This window comes from Neopsephotus bourkii, unplaced genomic scaffold (assembly GCF_033783945.1).
Source record: "Neopsephotus bourkii isolate Nb327-2 ecotype Australia unplaced genomic scaffold, CSIRO-AGI_Nbou_v1 NB_215, whole genome shotgun sequence".
Taxonomy (NCBI): Eukaryota; Metazoa; Chordata; class Aves; order Psittaciformes; family Psittacidae; genus Neopsephotus; species Neopsephotus bourkii.
This window is the reverse complement of record NW_026900727.1, coordinates 6888-14746: the sequence shown is the minus strand read 5'-3', so window position 1 is coordinate 14746 and position 7859 is coordinate 6888. Positions and strand designations below refer to the sequence as shown.

General features: G+C 44.9%; 1 long non-coding RNA gene across 2 annotated transcripts; it reads left to right on the top strand.

The window, feature by feature from the left end:
* Positions 1–4801: 4801 nt before the first annotated feature.
* LOC133207471 (uncharacterized) lies at positions 4802–6607 on the top strand. Of its 2 annotated transcripts, none has more exons than XR_009724054.1 (3): positions 4802–4912; positions 5645–5792; positions 6072–6607. It is a non-coding gene; the product is annotated as an uncharacterized LOC133207471 (long non-coding RNA). The 2 variants fall into 2 exon arrangements; XR_009724053.1 differs by lacking the exon at positions 4802–4912 and adding an exon at positions 5452–5554.
* The last annotated feature ends 1252 nt before the right edge of the window (positions 6608–7859 follow it).

Genomic DNA, 7859 nt, shown 5'->3' with positions numbered 1-7859 from the left:
GTGAAGCATTTGATCATTTGCCTTTTTCCAGTATTAAAGTACTCTTTTAAGAAGTATCTATCTGCATTATTTTCAACCTTCCTGACAACTGTAGGGATGCTTTGTTTTCTTAGCTGTCTTGTGACAGTCACATCAAAAGATATTCCTCATCATCCTGCAGGGAAGTGATAGCTTTAATACAGCTTTTTTTTTACCCCTGGGCTGTTGATTTCCCTTTGCTTTTTTTCTGTAGTTGACTACAATAGATGGTTTTCTGATGAAACTTAAGAAAAACATCAAGTGTGCTAGTTTCCTGTCTCTGTGTGTCTGTCTTCTCATTTTGCCTTCCATGAACCACATTTAAGTATTCCCAGGCCTCCAAAGTGGCTGCCATTCATTCTGGCACTGACGTGGTTCCATTTGGTGCCACCATGTGCTGCAGCAATCGGAGCTTTCTGCTCTCAGTAGGTAGCAGGGGAACTTAATTGCTTCGTTCTGGGAATACCAGTCTAGTGGAAAGGTTTGTGCTGTATGTGTCTGGGTCAGTCAGAAACCACTGCTGGCTTGAGAGCTCTTGGCCTTGGGTTTGCAAGCTCTAAGGCATTTAGAATCCTTAAGTGATCCTGTTAATTTCAAAAGGGCTAAGTATCTGAAAATCATTTTAATGCTTTTATCTCTAGATGTGTGAGGAACTTAAGATGTTCATTGCCATTTCTTTACATTAAGCCCTCAGAGTTGCACTTATCTTTGGTAAATGAAACATCCAGTTTTCCTAGCGCAGTTCCTAGCAAAATGAGTTCTGAGATGCGAGGAAAGAAAAAGTATCTTTTAGTCTATATGGAGCTGACCTTTCTTTCCACAGTCATCTTCAGGATGTTAGCATGAGGACAGAATATCCTAAAGCAGGCAAGTTCATCTGTGTGCTGTTTGGAGAGAAACCAACATCCAGCCAGTCTGTACTATTTTGTATATTGCAAGACAACACTAAGGTTTGTCAGTAGAAGAAGTCTGCAGTGTTCTGTTTCATCTTTTGCTTTGTTTTGATTTGCTTGGCAGTAACATATTTAGCATCTTCCTTCGTAGCTAATGCTAGCAAAGCAGACATGGCTTTACTTCATTTTACTACTTTTTTTTTTTTCCCCAGCAGGGACTTAAGACCGTTGTTCTCATCTTGTTCAGTATGCTGTTCGTACCCAAGTCCTCTGCCTGGCTTTGCTGAAATTCTTGATTCTTGTGTTCTCTGTATCTCATCTTGTATCTTGTTTCATTGTAGCTCTTTTTGAAGAAAGTTGAAGGATGGAAGAATTCTTGGATATTGCTCGTTCAGTGTTGCGGCAAACTCTCTTTGTGACGCATCTGTCTTACCACCACTACTTTGAACCTGCTTTGGAGATTTTTATGCCTGTATTGCTGTAAAACTTCTAGTGAGCTCTCTTGCTGCTGTTGAATTTAGGATGAGTGGTGGCAGTTCCTGCGATGCCTGTTCTCAGCAGAGTGGCAAATAAACAGCAGCAGCCCTGTGTTCCATCCTTCCCTTTTGTTTTCTTCTTCTCTGCCTGTCTCTCAGTCTCAAGTAGCTTAACCTGTTTGCTGTTATTAACTTTATGATTTAAGAGCATCTCTGAACAAGCAACATCAACTTTTTGGATGTTAGTCTCCTTGACAATCAGACCCTTCCACCCCAGTTATCTTGAGGAAGGACGTGCTGGAATCAGATGCTAAATACAACAGAATGTATTTCTGTCCTATTTCTTCCCCACTCAGCTCAAAACCAGACGACACTGATGTTACTTCAAGTGTTTGTTTACAGCTCATCCACTGCCAAGGTGTTTGAAAAGAGTGAAGTTTTTAAGATAAATAATCATATAAAATGGTAGGAACGATTATGTTTAAGAGGTTTATAAATCAATAGTGTGATTTTGTAGATTAGAAAGAGTTATAATTTTGCAGTTCTGTCTGTCCAGTATCGTGGTCAACCCATAACCAGTGATACAATGGTAGTCTTGGTAGCAAGAGCTCATATGAACATAAATGGTGAAGGGTGTATGGGTGAATTTAGAAAGATATATTGTGAAATTCTATCCAAGCAGAACCTAGAAATTAACAGAGGTAGCCAAGGGAAAATAGAACAATGCTGGCGTCCACATAATGGCTGGGATATGTCCAGAGGACAAAAAGGTGAAAAGAACAAGCCGAGGAAGACTTCTTACTTCATCCGAGGAAGACTCCTTACTTCATCAGGACGACCACCAGAGGGGGGCTGCGCAAGCGCAGAAGAGGCTGATGTTACAATAGACTGACATGGCAATCCTTAATGCATATGTATTAGTGAATGATGCAATCTATATCGAATATGTATAAATTGCGAACGTGATGTGACGCAGATTTGGGCGCGTGCCCCTGGTTTCCCAGCGCTGCAATAAAGCACCTCATATAACCATTCCGGTGGTTATGTGTCAGTTCCTACGCTAACAATGGTGCTGGGGACCTTTTGGGTGAAAACCATCCCTGCTTTCTTTTTCATCCCTGTATCCCACAGCTGCAAGCAGTCAGCTTGGATGCTGGCTGGCGGTGGGAGCTGTTTCTAGGCCAGTTGTCCAAACAGACTAACAGAGCCTTTTCCCGAGTCTGGGATCCAACTTTGGACTCTGATTTTACACCCTCTCCAACATCTTCTTTTGGCATTGGAAGACCTGGGTGTTTGCAAAGGTCCGTTTGCAATCTGTGATTTGAAAGATGAGATCGCTTAATGAAACATACTGGAGTATAATGTGTTGAAGGTTAGATCCCGTGCTCCAGGAACCCTTTCTGGCTTACAATTCTGTCCTCCACAGATACTAATTGGCAGTGAAAGACTTCAACGTACTTGTCCTCCCTGAGCACCACTCCTTCTCCTGCCCCACTGCATGCAGCCTTCTGCTGTGTGTCATCTCTTACTGTATTTACTATCTGCAGTGCCCTGTTTTAACACGATGTCCCTCGCTTTTGGCAGTGCTTTATTTCGGTTGGCTGCAGTTGGCCTAGCTTACATGTTTGCTGTGTCATCAGTTAATATATTAATGCCCTGTTTAAATGTTAATACATTAAGCTATTTCTCTGGCTTTATAACTTATGGATATAAGGCAAGGACTGTCCTTCTCTGTTGTGTTTAATACAGCATTATTTGCAGTTGCAGTTTTAGTCCAGAGGTTCAGTAATCATTAATCTCTTAGCTAGATGCTACATTGCATGCTGACATCCCTTCCAACCTGGGTGATCCTATGGTAATAATTAGTGCCCCAGCCGTTCTGTCTTTCTGTGACCATGGAACTTTCTCTAGAATTACGAGTTGTGAATCTGAAGAAACCACCCAGCTGTGAATGGTGATACGGTATTACTTTTATGAGATTAGTGACAGTTGTAAAGGAGATGTAATTTATCCTGTTGGTCTCCAAAAAATCACAGGTTGCTGGGGACAGACATCTGTGCATCTAGTAATTTTTGCAGGATTAGAGTGGGCAAAATTCATACTCCCAAGTTCCAAATGCATTTGTGGGTACCAAAAATCACAACTCTCTACACCTAGCTGTCAAACCCAGTAACTCTTCCTTGACATCTTCAGTACAATTAAACATGTTCAATACAAAAATCTTTGCTGTATCAAAATTGGAACAAGTAGCATGAGCATGGAATGAGGTAGATTTAGTATAAAATAATGCAGGGATTGCATTCTTGATTGCAGGTATAGGTTTGGTGCTTAAATCATTAAAACATCACTTGTAGAGAGCTGAAAGTTTTACGTAAGTTGAACTTCCTGCAAAACAACCACAAAACTGCAAGTTTTAAATACTCAATCCAGGGTTCTTAGGACTATAAAATAGTTTGGTGCAGGTCATGCATTACCATGTCCAAGTTAACAAGCATGTCACCTATGAAGAAAAGTGGCTGTTGTACATCTTTGTGCCAAAACAGTGCTAGAGATGAGATGCTTCTCGTTTTCAGTAACAAAGACAGTGTATTCAGGTAAGTCACAGTACGTGTGCTTTCCCTTTAAGTCAGTGGTGTCATTTTTAGGGTGAAACAGATGACTTCAAAGGAAGAGCACCACCTTGTGACATAATGCTGCTGTGGTACTTAGGAAAGGAAAGGAGTAGATTTATTTGCATTTATCCTCTAACAGGATTTGTAGAGCTGGGTTTTCTCTTTCATTTGCCTTTTAAATCCTAAGAAGGGAACTGATTTTCTCCAAGGGATGCAAATTCAACCAAACAGCTTTATTTCATCAGTATGAAAAGCTCATTTTCCAATTTAATCTCAAATTTCACTTTTTTAATAGATTCACTTCAAGGAAAAATTGCTGTGAATTCTTAGCAGATTTTAAAAGTGTCGAATAAACTATCAGGCCTTTAAAACGTAAATGTGGTTTTCTTTGACGGACTTCTTACCCATTCTTCTTTCAGAAACTGTAAGGAAGGAGAGGTATTTTACAAGCTCTTCTCTTAGGAGCATGCAGGGACCCTCCTGTTTAGGCTCGTGCAGCTAAAGCAATGTATCGGTCAGTGGAGATAAATGTAACTACGTAGATACTCACTAACATGTTGATGAAACGTGTTGTCTCTGTAAACTGGCAGAGTTCATCCCAGGCTGACTTAACTCCAGAGCAGATAAGCCATGAAAGGCAAGGTGCAGATGACAAAACAGTCTGCAAAGACTGAGCTGATTACATACACCCTTGTTTCTGTCCACTTCTTTATCTTGCAGAAGAGCACCCAGAGGGCAAGGGCATTAAATAGAGCTGTAAAAAAAAAAAAATGCCATTATACAGAGCAAGTTCGAAGAGACAGACACGGCGATAAAGCTCTAGACTTGTGATACTGCAGTTGCTGGACACAGTCATTGTCATGCTGTGCAGAAGTTGTGTGATGCTCTGAGACCTGGAATAGGAAAAGGCATGGTAAGACTTTCCTCCTACCTCTTGATAGATGCATATCCCGTAGAAAATGAGGTGTTTAAGTAACTGTTTACTTTGCCCATCACAAATGTGAATTTGAGTCTACAAAGCTGGCTGCCTCAGTCAGCCTCTACCTGGGATGAGTCCTTTGTCAAGCTTTGTGTGTATTTACTCAGTTCAGGAGTAAATATCTCCAAGTACGCTTCCAATAGGAGACGGCAGACAGTCTATTAAATAGTGGCATCTTGAATGGAGGGGTGGAAGAGCAGTGAGAAGAACCCCTAGAGACAGTGAGGGCATTCTGTGACAATGGGATTCCTTAGGCCAGGCTGTGCAAGTGAGGTAAGATTACCCTTAGCTTGGTTATGAGCTAGGCAGGGATTGCAGCAACCAAACCTAAAGCCCAGCACAGCCCATGAGCAAAAGCTCTTCTAGCAGGTCTGCTGGCTTGGGAGACAGAGGAGCAGTGTGAAGGCCTGGAGGGGCATAGCAGATGTCTCTTGGTGGACATGCTCGTGCTCTGGCTCTAACTGGGCAGGTTTCTGAGCCTCTGGGCTGCCTTGCAAACCTGGAGCTCCTGCTCAAAGCTGAGGAAGAGAGATGAATCTGAGTTCCTGCATCCCAAAGGCGTGCTTGAAACCCTAAGTGAGTGAGTGAGGCATGTAGCTGTCCACTCCTTGTGAGGGCAGTGGGGAGGTGAAAGGATTAACCCGATTGTAAGCCCATGCATTCCAGGAGAGAGTTGGATTCTGTGGATGTAAAGCGGACAGACACACCTGAAAGAGAGAACACCAGTGCAAAACAAGGAACTTGCCATTAAGGGCTGCATGAGATGGCTCCTGCTCAAGGCAGGCATTCTGCCACCCTGCCAAGTCCATCAGATGTAAGTAAGTAGTAGCTACCGAGTCTGTGTCACACTGGCTTCAGTATGTTCTGCAAGCAAACCGGTTATGTGGAGAGTGTGAGTTCACGGGCTGATAAAAATCAGCTTTTATCAGGGCCCATCCTGTGCACGGTGGCTGTATATGTGGCCTGCAGAAGGAACAGTTCTCTGAACTGGTGATTCTGTGTATATGTCCCTGAATTTCTGCTTGCACCTAAATGCGCTTTGGAAGGAATTTAACCTCTGAATTTGAAGTACCTTTTTTTGCCTTTCCTACAGGAGACTGAAGTGGTGAAACCCTACAGCTTTCAGAGGTTTAGGAAGGAACACCATGACCGAACAGGCCTGATTAAGCAGTTATTTGCCTCTGCAAGCAACTCAGACCTCCCTGTGGTCAGCTGGTGAGAGCACTTGCTGCAAAATCAGACCTCAGTGACTGATAAACGCACAAATAAATAACTCAGTTGGTGGGGGATATGTAAGTGTCTTAGGCACTCACAGGCACTGACGCGACTCCTGCACAGAGCTGTCTCCAGTTCTTGTGTGCTCAGCTCTGGGTTTCCCAACAGAGGCTTGCTGCTCGCTGCCTGCACGCTGGAGGGAAGCTGTTGGCTGTCACCTGAGGAAAACCTCTCTGAACTATGGTAAGTAGCAGTAGGGAAATAGCTTACATCAAAGGCTGAAGCTGCCGCATTGTTATGCTCATTAACTGCATCAGGCAGATGTCTTTGCTGGCATGGCTGATGCCCAGACTGCTTTCATCAGCCCTGGTCTGCAGTGCCAGCAGCAGCCTCTGTGCTCGAGTACAAGGCAGGCAAACCGGGCTGGTGTGCTCTGCTGCATGAAAGGGCTGTGGCTGACACCACCCTTAGAGCTGGAGAAGTGCTCCAGGCAGATCAGAGACTGGTGGGAGGAGGGAGGAAATGAGCAGAGAGTTTTAAAGCAGGCCATGTAGCACAGATGGGGTATGGGTGAGCACAAAGTATCTTTAAAGAGATGCAGTCTGATAAGTTAGCATATCCTGTGGCTGCTGGAAATGCTTTACGGTGGGGTAGATAAGGTGGCAGCAGCATCAGAGGAGCTAGGCAGCAGCATGCAGCTGTGAGAAAAGGATGGAGATGGCTGTAAAACAGCCTCTTGCTGCTGCTGGAGGACCAGGAACAGTCTGGGGCTCAATGGACAAGGTCTGCAGTACTGTGGCTGGCATGTGTCCTGCTTTCCCCCCATCATAGACTGGGGAGAACTGGGCAGTAGCTGTCCCCCTCCATGGAAGGCCAGAGTGGGCTTGTTTCCTCCAGCAGCTCAGCAAGTATCAGGCTTCTTCCAGAAGCTTTAACAGAGCTTGGAGGAGGAGAAGCGAGGCAGAGGCTGAAGGGACTGTGGGTGCCACAGTAGCACCGTGGTGGCAAACATCCAGTGGCTTTCCCAGCAGGATGCCATGAAGAAGCAGATGCACCAGACCCCTTGCATGTAAAATCCTCTTCCTTCCTTCCTTCCTTCCTTCCTTCCTTCCTTCCTTCCTTCCTTCCTTCCTTCCTTCCTTCCTTGTGTGGGGAGCTCAGAAGTGAGCAGGTACCGGAGGGGTGAGGGGTGACTGTGGTGGCTGAAGTGATTAAGGACAGCGCAGGAGGTGTGGTGGGTGAGGGAAGGGACCTGAACTGAGCAGAGGGAGAAGAAGAAGGAAACAGGGTGGGAAGCATGGTGTACAGCATGGCGTTTTCTGCATCGGCTGCCTTCAAACCTGCCACATCTGTGGCAACAGCCCTGTTTTTTCCTCTCGAAGGGATGGGTAACTGTCAGCAAAGATGTAATATGTATGCTGCACAGGTATGAGGCTAGACTTGGGCAGGGCAGTACTTCCCAGGGGTGTTAATGCAACCATGGGCACTGCTGGGCAGGCCCTGGGCAGCGAGCTGACCTGGGAGGGAAGCACAGCCAGAAAGAGTGAGCGGACACACTGCCTCTGGGGCAGAAGAGCTCTAGGTGAGGGCCGCAACACTTAGGTGAGGGGCTGTTCCTCCCTGTTTCCAAACAGCATGAAGAAATGTGGCGACTGCCTGCTCTGAC